Raw genomic sequence first — 6,767 nt, 5'->3', positions numbered from 1 at the left:
CTTATCCTGGATCGCTAGCCTTTTGGATTAGGCCCCCTCACTGGTCCATTAAGATTATATCAACCCACTGCCATCCTAATTAAATCGCTTCAAAATAAAAATCAGTATTGAAGGACCACCTGAAATAGGGCATTGCTGACCATTTTTGATTAATCCCAGGTGTAGATTGATCTTGTCCCTCCGATTTCTCCCCCCCAGCAATTTCCCTACTGCTGACAATTTGTTTTGGATGAGGTCGGGGAGATTGTAAATGAATGCTTTGCTTCTGTATTCACCAGAGAAAAGGACCTTACACAAGGGGGAGGTCAGAATAGAACAACCTTATGTGCTGGACCATGTTGAGATTAAGGAAGTACTGGATCTTGAAAACATTGGGACCGGACAAGATATACTCCAGGGAAGGGAGGGAAGAGATTGCTGGGGTGTTGGTGCTGATCTTTCCATCCTCCTTGGCCATTAGGGAGCTGCTGGAGGACTGGAGAGAATTTTGATTTAATTCATGGGTACCTAGAAAGTGATAAAGTCTTTGAATTTAGTCCAAAGGATATTCATTCAGCAATTTGATTAGTATCATCAACCATCAACTTATGATGGGAAAGTTAATATTTACGCTGGAAGCCTTTAATCCCTTTGGTTTGATGAGCATGCCTGTGCAATATAAACAATGGTGTAATAAATGTGGTATTGAAGCAGAAGGCCCATCAAATGCAATGCAAAATGGCAATTACTCCCCTACTGGAAAACACAAAATAATTCCTCATGCACTCTGCCAAATCACTCAATTTCTTGTCAGCAACAGGATACAGGGAAGTAAAATGGAAAAAATAAGACACAGGATGTCACATCCTCGTGGCATTACCAAGTCATTCATTGTAACAGAAAACTATCAAAGACCTATAAATAAAAGGTTCTTGTTTTCACTCTGAACTTAACCCATTCAACACAAAATGAAAACTCAATTAGCCATGCAAATGCTGAGAATTTAAAATAATATAAAATGGGTAAAGGACCAAATTATGTATATTTATAGGACAGCCTGTTCTGTGCTGTAGTGTTCGATAGACAGGCATATGGATGAAAGAAAAGTTGAAGGTTATAAGATAGGGAGGAGTTAGGGGGTTTTTTTGTTGCAATATGTAGGCCTGCGCAACCCTGAGAGCCAAAGGGCCAGTACTATGCTGTAGTGTTCTATGTTCTACAGCATCTATGGAGAAAGGCTTAGGGCTGTCTTTCATCAGATCTACTTCATCTTCTATCCATGAGCTGAGTTCCTCCAGCTTCTCTTTGTGCGCTCCTTGATCTCAAGAGTCGATATCTCCCACGATATTGCATTTCCTGCTGAGTATCTACCAATTTTACTTGGTACAATTAGTTACATTTTTATATGCATATTACAGAGCTCCTTATAAATGTACAAATAAAGTAATTCAATATGTCCTGGTCCCATCATCTTAATGTATTTGTTTTAGAATTGGTACCAATTGTTGCTTAAGTGTTCTTGAGAAGCTGGCAAGTAAATCATCTTCTTGGTAAAACTACACCTATTGTCCTGTGGCAGATAGAAGTTCAAGATATAGACCCAATCACGATGGTGGATCAGTGACGCACTTCCAGGCAGATGGAATGCAACTTAGCAGGGATGTTGGTGATATTCAATTGTCCCTACTGCCCTTGACCTTATTCTTCTTGATGGTAGAGGCAGAGGGATTATATTCAAACATTATGATTGAGTTTGAAAATTTAGAAGTTAATACAAGAAAATGACATGGAGATCACCATTGTATGCATTTACATCAACAAGAACTGGACACCAGTGTCTCCATTGTGAAGTCATTCTTCTTAGCAAAGATAGAATACCTCCTGGTGAAATGCAGACCTTTCTTAGCTGCCCAAGGAACCCTTGGCCATGCTGATTGCTGCAGTCTACATTCCTCCTAATGAAGGTAAAACCTTGAAGGAGCTTTATGGTGCCATCTATGAAGACCAGACTTCCCACCTTGATGGTGCCATTGTTGCTGGCGACTTCAATCACATCAACTCTAAAGCAGTCTTACCACAGTTTCAACAACACATGAACTTCACCAGAAGAGAGAACACCCTGGAATGGGTGTACACCAACTTCCCTTGTGCATACAAGGCTGCACCACACCCCGACCTGCTAACCCCAGCATGCAGACTGCTGACAAAGCAAACTAGGTCAGTTCGCAGGGAGATCAGGACATGGCCGTGGGTGGGGCTGAAATAGCAGCACTGTAACACTGCTTTGAGACCACGGGTTGGAGCGGTTTCAAGGAGGCGGCAACCTACGATGGTCATGTAAACAGAGGAGTAAACGAGCTCAGCGACCGGCTACATCAGCAAGTGCCACCAATATCGAATGCTTCACAACCAGGGTTAACCAGAAACCATGATTGGATGTAGAGGTCCGGGGCCCTTCTCAGAGTTCATGATGCTGCCTTCAGGACAGGGTATAGGATGGAACAAAGATCAGCCAGGGCTGAACTCTCCCATGCAATCCAGAAAGCAAAGCATGGGTTTGCACAGAAGATCCACAGACAGCTGTGCAACACAAGCAACATGAGACAAGACTAGTACGGATCACAAAGTCAACCTTGCGAATTAAAATTAATGATGCCTCCCTCTGAACTCCTATGCACATCTATACAAATAAATAAATGTTGAGAATAGGATGATGCCAAAGAAAGCTCCATGTCCCCCTGATGAACTGGTCCCCTGCATAGCTATGGGTGAGTTGAGGAAAAACCTATCCAAGGGGAACCCACACAAGGCGGCGGGACCAGACAACATAGTTCGTTGGATACTGAAGCAGTTGATGGAGGTCTTCATGGACATCTTCAACACCTCACTGCAGCAGTCAATACTTCCTGCAGGGTTAAAGACAGCCATCATCATCCCAGTACCCAAGAGAGTGACCATAACAGGCCTCAACGACCTCCACTATTATGAAATCCATCGAGCATCTGGTGACGGAACACTGAGTCCGTTTCAATTCACCTATAGAAAAAACTGTTCCACAGGTGATGCTATAGCCTTGTTGCTTCACCCCATCCTGGCCCACCTGGAGAATGATGCCTCATACACTTGACTGCTGTTCCTTGATCTCAGTTCACTGTTTAATACAACCATTCCCCATAGGCAGGTGGAGAAGCTGTCCTCACTGGGACACAACACCCATCTTTGCAATTGGATCCTGGACTTCCTAACTGAAAGACTGCAGTCTGTCTGGGTTGGCAGCAAAATAGCGAGCACCGTCACGCTGAGCACTGGTGCACCTCAGGGTTTGTCGCTCAGCCGCTCCTGTTGACATTACTGACCAGTGACTGCATCTGCAGATCCAGCTCCAACAGTGTCAAAGTTTGCAGATGATGCAACAAAATGCAGAGAAAGGTGGAAAATCTCATGAAATGGTACAAGAGTAACAACCTGAGTCTCAACATGGACAAGAAGAAAATAATTGTGGACTTTAGGAGGACCAGGAATAACCAGCTTCCACTACACATCAATAACTCTCTAGTAGAGAAAATGGAGAACACCAACTTCCTTAGAGTTTACGTAACAAGCGACTTCTCATGGACACCCAACATCGAGATGTTGGGAAGGCGAAACAGCGACTGTACTTCCTGAGAAGAATGAAGCGGGCAAGGTAACTGACCACCATTATATCAACCTTCTATGGAGCGCGACCAGACCAGCTGCAGAGAAATGGATTGGAGGTCAATCCACAGGACCACAAGAGTGGATCACTGGAGTCTCCATCTGCACCCCTCCCCAACATTGACATGATCTACCAGGATCATTGCCTGAAGAGGACGTGTAAAAGATATAGGAGGATCAGAGCCAGCACCACCAGGCTGAGGAACAGTTTCTTCCCACAAGCAATGAGAATGTTGAATGACCAAAGGAACTGCTCACACTACTATCTGTTACTCTCATTTGTACAAAATAACATGTATTTATTTGTATAGATACAATTCTTGTCCTGCATATGTATGGTTTGTCTGTATGTGTGTTATGACTGGTTGTATGTCTGCACGGAGAACACTGGTTTGTCAGGCAGTACTTGTTCAATCAGATGACAATAATTGATTGAGTTGAGACTTGATGCACTATTTCTCTCTCCATGGATGCTGCCAAATGTGTACAATATTTCTGGCACATTCTGGTTTACCTCCAAACTACAAGCAATTTTGTTTCTCAATGTGAAAACCATCAATGTTGAGGTCAGCTGAAACCCTTCTTCAAATGATCACGATTCATTAAAAGTAAGAATGCAGAATTAATCAACAATCACCATTTTTGGTCTGAGAAAAACAATGAATTTGTGGAATATGCCAACAAAATACTTACACAGGATTCACCAATCCAAGGCAACACAAAACTGCATTCGGTACAGTTGGTGCAGCAGTTGGCGCAACGACTTTACAGCGCCAGCCATCAGGACTGGGGTTTGAATCCAGCGCTGTCTGTAAAGAGTTTGTACGTTCTCCCCATGTCTTCGTGGGTTTTCCCTGGGGGCTCCAGTTTCCTCCCACTGTTCAAAAGTGTACTGGAGGTGTAGGTTAATTGGGTGGCACAGGCCAAATGGCCTGTTACTGTCATACATGTCTAAACTTAAAATACAACATGCAATGGGCTTAAGTTTAAAAAAAATCAGATTAAGTCACAGGCCGTTTGTTGGTACTGCAGTCGAGTTCAGCACACTTTAATTGTTACGTTTGGTTTGCTCGTTCATACAAAAATAACCAGAAAATTAGGAGACAACGGCATCACAGTTAGCGCAATGCAGTTACAGTGCCCCCGACTGGGGTTTGAATCCCATGCTGTTTGTAAGGAATTCCATACGTTCTTCCTGTGTCTGCATGCGTTTCCTCCCATTACCTCCCACCCTTTAAAACGTTAGGTCAATTAGGTGGTATAGGCCTGTGAGCCAGAAGGACCTGTATGCATGTCTAAAGATATTTTAAAGATTGGGGAGTCAGAATAGTGGGAGGACAGCGTAGCTCAGTGAGGTTTTTTTTAGACATTAGGGCAAATGAATTGCAGGGTGTAATACAATGGAATGAGTGTATGCAGTGTAACAAACTATGAAATGCCCCCCCCCCCCTCCCCACTCTTCCTGCATACCTACTGTCTGCCTCAACAGGAAACTTCTGAAACATTATGATTGCTATTTCAAGGATGTGCATTCGGGATCCTAAATGAATAACATGCATGAGCTAATTCCATTTACTCTTAGGGGTTTCTAATAGCACGTGGCAAAATGTAACAAAAAGGCAGGTTACACAAATTAGAGTGGCCGGTGAAAAGAATAGTGAGGAGAGGTCTTTGGGGCAATCTTCCAATGGGAGGTCAGGCTACTCTAATAGCTACAAAATGATAACATTTCAATAGCTCACAGAACTGGCCAAGATGGGCAGTAAAACTAAAACTTCAGTGGCAATTTGAAACGAGAAAAGAGGACATGATTGGTTGGAAGATAATTGTTCTGGATTGTACATTATCTAGACCACAAGCCATAATACCTGCAGGCAGATTTTTGAGAACAGGTTTGTTAACTAAGCAACTACATTGACGTGCAGTTAGGTATTAGCATACAATATCTTCTTTGGCTTGGCCATCGCCTTCCCCAGCATACAGTAAAGAGTCACGAAACTTACAGTATCAAAATGAACTAGATAAAATTATCGAAAAGAGCCAATGAATTGAAAACTAATTTCTTTGGCTTGGCTTCGCGGACGAAGATTTATGGAGGGGTATGTCCACGTCAGCTGCAGGCTCGTTTGTGGCTGACAAGTCCGATGCGGGACAGGCAGACGCGGTTGCAGGGGAAAATTGGTGGGTTGGGGTTGGGTGTTGGGTTTTTCCTCCTTTGCCTTTTGTCAGTGAGGTGGGCTCTGCGGTCTTCTTCAAAGGAGGTTGCTGCCCGCCGAACTGTGAGGTGCCAAGATGCACGGTTTGAGGCGATATCAGCCCACTGGCGGTGGTCAATGTGGCAGGCACCAAGAGATTTCTTTAGGCAGTCCTTGTACCTCTTCTTTGGTGCACCTCTGTCACGGTGGCCAGTGGAGAGCTCGCCATAGAACACGATCTTGGGAAGGCGATGGTCCTCCATTCTGGAGACGTGACCTACCCAGCGCAATTGGATCTTCAGCAGCATGGATTCGATGCTGTCGGCCTCTGCCATCTCGAGTACTTCGATGTTAGGGATGAAGTCGCTCCAATGAATGTTGAGGATGGAGCGGAGACAACGCTGGTGGAAGCGTTCTACGAGCCGTAGGTGATGCCGGTAGAGGACCCATGATTCGGAGCTGAACAGGAGTGTGGGTATGACAACGGCTCTGTATACGCTTATTTTTGTGAGGTTTTTCAGTTGGTTGTTTTTCCAGACTCTTTTGTGTAGTCTTCCAAAGACGCTATTTGCCTTGCCGAGTCTGTTGTCTATCTCGTTGTCGATCCTTGCATCTGATGAATAGAAATCACAGTTCCACACTATGGTCAATGAATACAACCAAGCCAAATTATGAAATAGGAGAGGTCATCTCTTCCCAAAGATTACAGGTGATGCAAACTCTAAGGCAGATTTAATGATCAATTCTATTCTAATTATCACAGCATAATAATATGGACATTGGAGAAAGGAGCAGACACACCCTTGATATTTACCTGCCGATTTATGATGTTGCCACACTGCAAGAGTGCAAGAGAAGTTTGCATAAATATATTTTGATAATACCCCTCAGTTTAAA

Source organism: Narcine bancroftii, chromosome 12 (genome assembly GCF_036971445.1).
Source record: "Narcine bancroftii isolate sNarBan1 chromosome 12, sNarBan1.hap1, whole genome shotgun sequence".
Taxonomy (NCBI): domain Eukaryota; kingdom Metazoa; phylum Chordata; class Chondrichthyes; order Torpediniformes; family Narcinidae; genus Narcine; species Narcine bancroftii.
This window is presented reverse-complemented; position numbering follows the sequence as displayed.